The 7,448-nt window shown below is 33.0% G+C and overlaps 1 long non-coding RNA gene across 1 annotated transcript; it reads right to left on the bottom strand.

Annotated features, from left to right (window-relative positions):
* Positions 1-2,254: 2,254 nt before the first annotated feature.
* On the bottom strand, positions 2,255-7,441 carry LOC143224814 (uncharacterized). The gene is made up of 3 exons (XR_013013458.1): positions 7,377-7,441; positions 3,650-4,626; positions 2,255-2,460 (listed from the first exon to the last, which is right to left on the bottom strand). It is a non-coding gene; the product is annotated as an uncharacterized LOC143224814 (long non-coding RNA).
* Positions 7,442-7,448: the final 7 nt, after the last annotated feature.

Raw genomic sequence — 7,448 nt, 5'->3', positions numbered from 1 at the left:
ACATTAAAGCTTTAATTACACGTTCAAATTATCTTTTTATTAAATGAATTTTAAAAAATCATTTCTCAACATTACATCCAGTTGTATAAAATTCATGTGTTTATTAAAATGTTCCATCTTTTACACCCAGTCCATCATATCTGATTGGTTACTATTTTTATTTTGGTTTTACAATGTAGTATTTTTTAATGGTTTTCTTATATAAGGGCCCGGCATGGCCAACGTGTTAAGGCGTTCAACTGCCCGTTGCACCAAACATGCTCGTCCTTTCAGCGGTGGGGGCGTTATAATGGCACGATCAATCCCACTATTCGTTAGTAAAAGAGTAGCTCAAGAGTTGGCGGTGGGTGGTGATGACTAGCTGCTTTCCCTCTAGTCTTATATTGCTAAATTAGGTACGGCTAGCGCAGGATAGTCCACGAGTAGCTTTGCGTGAAATTCAAACAAACATTTTATTAAAGTTTCAGATTCTGTAAATTGAATTTGCACATATCATACAATGTTTACTGTATTATAGAAGTTGTATTAGTACGAAGGCTAGTAAGAAACCTGGCAAATGGTTTTATAAAAAAGATGATGAGATAGTTATGAATATTCCTGAATTTTGAAATCATAGTTATAAACAGGTTTTGGGATTTTCTTCATGTATTAGATATTTTTAATTATTTGTTTTTTGTAAAGTTTTATTAGTCCTCAAGAAGCGCAGTTTTATAGATTTTTTTGCAAATGATTTTTTTCTTTCAATTACCTATAGTCGTGTTGGTTTTTAGTGGTTCACTTCTTATTACATCACGTAACTACAACTCAGGTTACTTTATGTTGGTGAGAAGAATGGTACATTTAGATTTAAAGCCAGTCGTAGGGATGATAATGTTCTTGATAATGTAATATGTAAAATGAAACCGATATCACAAATCGCTGTGATTTCACTATGCAGACAATTGTCATTTTTACATACGTGATTACACACACACACACACACACTATAAAAAGTTAATTTTTATTGCATAAGAATTTTAAATTCTATGTTGTTGTTTTGAATTAAGCACAAAGCTACACAATGGGCTATCTGTGCTTTGCCCACCACAGAAATCGAAAGTCGGTTTTTATCGTTGTAAGTTCGCAAACATTCCCTTGTGTCACTGGAAATTTGCACGAGAGTTTACCAGGCAATACATTTCCTGCGCAATGTATTGTATGCTTACTTCATTTTAAGTGTTTTGGATATATATTAGAAAATCCATCTTAAAATATAGAAGTATTCGATAACCCAAACAACAGAAAATAAGTCGAGTTTTTTATTTTTATTTTACTAGATCTAAATGTAATAGGAACTTTAAACAAGTGTAGGTTTTTTTTAAGTACATATCGCACTAAAAACTTCTGTTTGTCTATTTTGGTTTGGTTTGTTTTGAATTTCGCCCAAAGCTAGATGAGGGCTATCTGTGCTGTCTATTTTGGAAGTTTTGCAAATCTACACATGGACTACCTGTGTTATTATCCTTAATTTTGATTAGATACTCTCAAAGAAGTAAGTTAGTCTACACCATCTAACAACAACTCTCGGGCAACTTTTAATCGAATAGTAGTAGGATTTGAGCATTTTCCTTCTAACACACCACCAGTCTAACACGCTGAAACAATTTAACGAAACTATGAATGGAATGTTGTTTAGCACACAAAAACACTATAGGCTATCGAAGCTTGATCAACCTTGGGGAATCGAACTCTGGATTTTAGAGTTATAAGTCCAGAGATTTATCGCTGACTAACAGAAACTTCATAGGGGAATTCACGTGAACCATCTTCCCCTAGTAATAGAGTTTAAATGAATAAGTAATCAGATGAATGGTTTAAGTTTGACAGCCATTTTAATTTTATTATCTCAAGTCGGATCCGGCGTGGCCAGGTAGTTAGGATGCCCAACTTTTAATCTGAGGGTCGGGGGGTTCGAATCCCCATCATGCTAAACATGCTCACCCTTTCAGTCGTGGGTGCTTTATAATGTAATGAACAATTCCACTACCCGTTGCTAAAAGAGTACCACAAGAGTTGTCGGTGGATAATGATGAATAGCTAGCTACCTTCCCTCCAGACTTACACTTTGGAAGATCTGCGCGAAATTCAAAACAACCAACCAAAGAAACAAACGTATTATGCAATGACACACATTGTAGTTTGTGTCACAAAGTTGGATGTTTTTCTTGTTACTTTTGTATTTAATTATTTTCAAAACATTAAATGGAACCAGTATAACACAATGATATTTTGACAAGAGGTGTAGGCTTAGTGATGATATATTTAATAATGATAAAAAAAGCTAAAAGTTTTATTTCATCATAGCTCATAGAGGATTGTTTAATATAATTATCGCTTTCAGTAATTAATATCCCTGGTGGTTCAGCTGTAAGTTCCCGACTAATTTCTCACTGTAGGGAGCGTTCAGGTAATATCTTTGCACTAAAAAGAAAAAAAAAACACATTTTCAAACAAACAGGGTATGTTACTTTTATCAAAAATGAAACATGTTCTTGGGTAAGACGAATGTAAACTAATGTAATAATCATATAAATAAATATTACTAAATCTATTTGAAGCATCATAGATTTATATAAATTCAGTTATCTCTGAACTATTTCCTTATATTTGCATTTTTGATTCGCTGTTTACTTGTGTAATCATAATCACTTTTTAGTATTATCATACAAGGTATATCTTAATCTTATCTTACAAACTTAAATAAATTATTTGTCAATATACATTTAGTATTTTTAAAAAAATTGTACATATTTTGTATTTCATTAAGTAAGAACTATAAAACACGTGAATTTAATGTTATATGTTCTCCTCTTATCAGTTTGCGTTATGTCTAAGTACATATTATAAGTAATGCTGTAAATAATAAAATAACCTACTTTCAGAAACTTAATTTAAATATCATATTCAAAATTTTTTTTTACTTGTATGTTATATATCACATTTTTTTTTTCATACAACAAAATGAAAATATTTCTGTAATCTTAAAATAAATTGCTTATTTTAATTTTCATATTCCAATAACAAATTAAAGGCCCACTGCTGGTACAGCGGTAAGTCTACGGATTTACAACGCTAAACTTATGGGTTCGATTCCCGCCGGTGGGCTCTGTAGATAGCTCAATGTGGCTTTGCTCTAAAAGCACACACACAACAACTTAAAATTTGTGAATATAAATTAAAAGTATAAAATTAATAACATAGTCGTATCTCCTACTACATTGTTGTTTCTTAAATATATTAAGTATAAACGGGTGATGAAACCAGAAACCGGAAATTCAGCTGATTCGCCTTAAAGATTGTATTTTAATAATAATACATTATACGTGTAACACTTCACAGGTAAGCAAAGTAAAAGGGTTAAAAATAAGGTAAGAACAAGAAGTGTAGCTCATTCTAATTTACAGAATGATTTTCTAAAACCTATTTTAATAATAAAGGCACTTAGGACAATACAATATCTAAATCGGCATTGTTTTCAACATTTTTAGAGTTTGATCTATCAGGTCATTCCTTAAATAATGTTCGATTTCAGGTTCAGAAAAAGAAAAAGGATTTCAAACGATTTTAATGTTATTGAATCAATAATGTATGTTCCATTATTATTAATTACTTTCTACCAACGATTCACAAGCTTCTGAATGCCACTTCTATAAAATTCTTGGGGTTTGAAGGAAAACAATGTCGAGAGGATAGTTTCGGCATCTTCATGTGTTCCAAGCTCTTTTCCATCAAGATAGTTCTGCAAACTTCGGAATAGTTGATAATCAGATGGGGCTAGGCTTGGAGAATAAGGTAGATGTGGACTTTTTTCTCAATCTAGCTCTTCAATCTTTGCAGATGTGAGTCTTGCTGTATGGGGCCGTGCATTATCACCTTTACGATTGATCAAAGCAGGCCTCTTTTTCTCTCAGTGCAACATTCAATCGCTCTAACTGTTCACAGTAGAAGTCTGATGTTATCTTTACGTTGAGTGGCAGCAACTCAAAGTGGGTCACACCAACAATATCATACCAGACGCTTAACAAGACTTTCCTAGGGTGGATGTCCATTTCTGACTGTGCTTTAGCCAGTTTACATTGTATGCGGCAATTAACATTTTTCATCTACAGTCACTAGCCTGTCTAAAAAAGGTGAGTTACGTTCACGAGATTGCAGAGAAATGCAAATGTCCACTCTTGCTCTGAGGTTAGCTTCTGTCAAATCGTGGAGGACACATTTTCGAAGTTTTGACACCTTTTCAAGCTGTTGCAGATGATGACAAACTGTCAAATGGGTAGAATTAAGCTTCTGTGCTAGTTCTTCAACTGTTACAGCACACTCTTCATCAAGTGCAGCTAGCAACAAGTCATCGTTAAACTCAACAGGACGACCTGAACTTGGCACATCAATTAAGCTGTAGTCACCTGATATGAAAGTCTGAAACCACCTTCGACATTTTCTTTCATTGAGAGACTCCGCATTACAAACAGCCTGAATGTTTCGTGTAGTTTCTGCTGCACTATTGTCTTTTTAAACTCATAAAGCGTTATATGTCTAATGTGCTCCTCAGATACATCCACATTCATAAGGGTTTATTTGATTAATGATCTGAAAAAGTAGAGTTGCGTTAGTTTCTTTTATTTATCTGAACATTTTTATACATGTTCTACTACATATTTTAGTCATAAAATCCTTCTACAAAGACAGAAATGATGATGCACATTCTGTATTAAATTTTCAGACATTACTTATTGGATGACCTGATAGTTATTTTGAGTAGTATATATACTCCATTATCAAAAAGTTCCTTGTTAGATTAAAATAAAAGTGTTTCAGAAAATTCTGCAACTGTTCAGATATTTTTCTCAATAACCGTGGTGGATAGAGCACAGGTAGCCCTCTGTGTAGCTAGTTAACTTTGTGCTTAACTTAAAAAAAAGTATTTTGTGTTTTTGTCACTTGAAGGCAATATCACTAAATTATTAATTTGTTAACAGACAATGTTCGAGTTTATTAACGAGACAATATTTCTTTCTAGTGTTATCACAAGTACGTTACATTTTTAAAAGGACACATAATGCTGACGTTCCAGAATAAAGAAATTTACTATTCTAAAACTCACGTGTTTTTTTTTTATCATTCCAGTAAATACAGGAATGTATATATATTTTTCCGGCCATTTGGTTTTGGTTGTTTAGCGCAAGTATGTATACAATGAACCAATGGTTCTTTGCCCACCATGAGTATTGAAGCCACATTTTTAGTGTCATAAGTCTGTAGGATTTCCGTTGAGCCACTGGTTTTTTAATTTTTACTATTTAAAAATAATCTAATAATTCCCAGCGTTATCTTATTCCGTGATATTTTTTCACTTTAGTTTTTAATGTTTATTAATTCGCAACTAGATAAATGCATTGAGAATAAATCGTGCATTTTATAAGTGAGTGAGAAGTTGGAATCAGATAATGATTTAAAATATTATGAATTAATGGTTGCGGAGAACTATGTATATATATGAACATAAATTATTCACAGGAGTTTGTTTTTTTTATCAAATGTGCTTACAGTTCTTGTATCTTACCTGAATGATGTTGTCAGGTAAACCTAGTGAAATGTTGTGAACCAAAAAAAAGAAACACAAATTTTACGATGTAGAACCAATAAAAAAACTCGTATAGATTTAATAGATCTTTAACTTAGAATATAGAATTAAGTTTTCCACATAGATGGCCCGGCATGGCCAGATGGGTTAAGGCGTTCGACTCGTTATCTAAGGGCCGCGGGTTCGAATTCCTGTCGTACCAAACATGCTCGCTCTTTCAGCCGTGTGGTCGTTATAATGTGACTGTCAATTCTACTTTTTGTTGGTAAAAGAGTAGCCCAAGAGTTGGCGATGGCTGGTGATGACTAGCTGCCTTCCCTCTAGTTGTCCTCTGCTAAGTTAGGGACGGCTAGCGCAGTTAGCTCTCGTGGAGCTTTGCGCGAAATTCCAAACAAACAAATCCACTTACGTAAGAAACAAATTATTTTATTAACTGTTAGCTGTTTCTTTAATATTAAAATGATTTAAGGATATTACTGTTTGTTTTATATTTTCTTCATAGTAAACATATAGAGTAACTTATAGGTTTATAGATGATCTTCATTGATAAGCTTATTAGAAAAATAGTGGAATGTTGTTGTATCAAACGTACCTTTATCAGCAAGATTCTTTATAAACCACTCTCTACCAGAAAGTCCACATGTTGGGTACTATTCTCTTTTCCCAGCTACAACACTTACTTTTTGAAATCACTTTTTTCTATGTAAAACATAACCAAACCCCAGTAATAAATGATCGTATTAATTACAATACTTACGTTAATCTTCTTTAGAAGTTATTGTTTTTTTTTGTAATTCCTGTGTAAGAACTCTAATCAACAAAGTCCTAGACAAACAGGCAATTAAGTGAATAATTAATTTAGAAAAATGGATCGAAGATGCTTATAGGGTCTCTGGATCCCATCGGTAGTTATACAGTTAAAAAGAGATACATGATAAATTGAAATTTATGGATTATAAGTATTAGGTGACTAGACAGTTACGTTAACGGCTAAAATAGTTTTGGAGGAAGAAATACCCATCGAACAAATAATAATATATTCTATTTTTTTGCATAATGGAGATTTTTAGCATTAAGGTAAACACGTGGCTGTAATTTAGTATTAGTTCTTGGTTAGCTGATAAATAATAGGTTATATTTGTATATAGAATTAGGTAAATGTATTATTGGTAGATAATGAAAAATGGAGCAAACTTAAATATTTTGAAAAGTGAGATTTTTTCTTGAGTTTGAACTAGAGACAGGAGAACTTGCATATCAGTTAATTAATTAATATCAATCATAAGAAGTATCGAGTGAAGCAAAGTAGAAAGTTGGTTTGGATTCAAATTGAGAAGTTAAAAACTGGATAAACATTCCTTATAGGAGGTATAGGGTGACATTCCCACCAGGTGATCTTCCAATTTTTATTTGTTTATATTTAAGCACAAAGCTACACAAGGTGACATCTGGGCTATGCCCATCACGGATATCGAAACTCGGTTTTTAGCGGTACGAGTCCACTACTACTGTGTCACTGGGGGGGGGGGGTTCTAACCAGTTAAACTTTTCTATGGCTACAACATAACGATTTTATAGTCATGATGAAATATGCTCTGTCGAAACATGTAGTACGTGTTAAAATATTTCATTGTGCTTACAAATCTTTGTGTCTTAGACGTACAAAAGTTTAACTGGTTCAGATTGTTGTGTCTTATATATAGAAGTACCCTAGCGTTATATGCTTCCCTACATAAATACAGATAAATTTTCTTACGGAAAGGGAATTCCTGTGCTCCGCGTTCCTAGGAGTAGAGAGTTAAATGCCTTCCTCATACGGACATGTGAA

The sequence above is a fragment of the Tachypleus tridentatus genome, chromosome 1, assembly GCF_004210375.1.
Source record: "Tachypleus tridentatus isolate NWPU-2018 chromosome 1, ASM421037v1, whole genome shotgun sequence".
NCBI lineage: Eukaryota > Metazoa > Arthropoda > Merostomata > Xiphosura > Limulidae > Tachypleus > Tachypleus tridentatus.
This window is presented reverse-complemented; position numbering and strand designations above follow the sequence as displayed.